The sequence below is a fragment of the Schistocerca americana genome, unplaced genomic scaffold (genome assembly GCF_021461395.2).
Source record: "Schistocerca americana isolate TAMUIC-IGC-003095 unplaced genomic scaffold, iqSchAmer2.1 HiC_scaffold_319, whole genome shotgun sequence".
Classification (NCBI taxonomy): Eukaryota; Metazoa; Arthropoda; class Insecta; order Orthoptera; family Acrididae; genus Schistocerca; species Schistocerca americana.
The window spans coordinates 32,501-35,000 of NW_025726037.1; positions in this window are offsets into that span (position 1 = coordinate 32,501).

Below are 2,500 nucleotides of genomic sequence, written 5' to 3' on the forward strand. Positions count from 1 at the left end.
ACCTTAACCTAACCTATGTCGTACCTTAACCTAACCTATGTCGTACCTTAACCTAACCTATGTCGTACCTTAACCTAACCTATGTCGTACCTTAACCTAACCTATGTCGTACCTTAACCTAACCTATGTCGTACCTTAACCTAACCTATGTCGTACCTTAACCTAACCTATGTCGTACCTTAACCTAACCTATGTCGTACCTTAACCTAACCTATGTCGTACCTTAACCTAACCTATGTCGTACCTTAACCTAACCTATGTCGTACCTTAACCTAACCTATGTCGTACCTTAACCTAACCTATGTCGTACCTTAACCTAACCTATGTCGTACCTTAACCTAACCTATGTCGTACCTTAACCTAACCTATGTCGTACCTTAACCTAACCTGTATTGCGCCTTAACCTAACCTGTATTGCGCCTTAACCTAACCTGTATTGCGCCTTAACGTAACCTGTATTGCGCCTTAACGTAACCTGTATTGCGCCTTAACGTAACCTGTATTGCGCCTTAACGTAACCTGTATTGCGCCTTAACGTAACCTGTATTGCGCCTTAACGTAACCTGTATTGCGCCTTAACGTAACCTGTATTGCGCCTTAACGTAACCTGTATTGCGCCTTAACGTAACCTGTATTGCGCCTTAACGTAACCTGTATTGCGCCTTAACGTAACCTGTATTGCGCCTTAACGTAACCTGTATTGCGCCTTAACGTAACCTGTATTGCGCCTTAACGTAACCTGTATTGCGCCTTAACGTAACCTGTATTGCGCCTTAACGTAACCTGTATTGCGCCTTAACGTAACCTGTATTGCGCCTTAACGTAACCTGTATTGCGCCTTAACGTAACCTGTATTGCGCCTTAACGTAACCTGTATTGCGCCTTAACGTAACCTGTATTGCGCCTTAACGTAACCTGCATTGCGCCTTAACGTAACCTGCATTGCGCCTTAACGTAACCTGTATTGCGCCTTAACGTAACCTGTATTGCGCCTTAACGTAACCTGTATTGCGCCTTAACGTAACCTGTATTGCGCCTTAACGTAACCTGTATTGCGCCTTAACGTAACCTGTATTGCGCCTTAACGTAACCGATATTGCGCCTTAACGTAACCTATATTGCGCCGTAACGTAACCTATATTGCGCCGTAACGTAACCCACATTGCCCCTTAACGTAACCCACATTGCCCCTTAACGTAACCCACATTGCCCCTTAACGTAACCCAACACACGTTGGGCCTTAACCCAACACACGTTGGGCCTTAACCCAACACACGTTGGGCCTTAACCCAACACACGTTGGGCCTTAACCCAACACACGTTGGGCCTTAACCCAACACACGTTGGGCCTTAACCCAACACACGTTGGGCCTTAACCCAACACACGTTGGGCCTTAACCCAACACACGTTGGGCCTTAACCCAACACACGTTGGGCCTTAACCCAACACACGTTGGGCCTTAACCCAACACACGTTGGGCCTTAACCCAACACACGTTGGGCCTTAACCCAACACACGTTGGGCCTTAACCCAACACACGTTGGGCCTTAACCTGCTCTGTAATTGTCATACGACGCGTTAAATTAGTGTAGTGTTGCCTAACTGCAACCCCCGCAATATAGTTTGCTACTCGCACTGCCCGGTCCCCAGTGTATCGCTTCATGTTAAACACCTTGCAGCTATACACTGTAATGTGGATGGCAGCAGGACGTACATGCTCAATGCCCTTTGCAGTTGTTCATTGGCATTTGCAGTTGTTCATTGGCATTCGCATGTGCGAAGCACTTAGCCTACGCTGTGGTACGGCCTGTGTCAACTGTCCGCTGATGTTGTACGTCCAAATCACACACTGTACTGCACATTGGTCCTCATGTACTGAATGATACATCGTGGTACATGTGACCGTACAACGACTGCGCCAACAACGGCGAACCATGCGGTCCAAATGTTGTGCACTCAGCTACGTGTCGTCTCCCTATAAGAGCTGGATTGCAGTGTGGTATGCCCTGGATGGCGATCAGCATGAGCCGTCTGTTGATGTAGTGGCGCGTGTTGTCAGACGTAGTCGTCTCTTCTCACACACCGTGATAGCATGGTGCACTGCGTTCCACATCTGCGACATGCGACAGAGGCCGGTTGACAGTCGTTCGCGCAATGGACATCGCATACGTACGGGGGCCACCTTCCACGTGTTCGCGAAGCGTGCACATGTTGTTGCGTGTATGTGGGCAGACATAGTGTGTCGTGACACCTGACACAGGCATGCAACAATCGTTGAATTTGCAAATGGCGATGGACGCCTACGTTTGCTGGTGACGTTATGCAAATGAACAACTGGTAAACCGTTGTGGTGCGGTTGTTCTCGCTAGAGGTGAATCAGTGATGGCGACGATCGGTTGAGCTACCAACCGGTTGTTCCAGCGATACCCACCATGCCCACGAACGTGAATGGCATCTGGGTGTGAAGCGATACGCGGTGGTGGCTGGGTGGGACCGTCC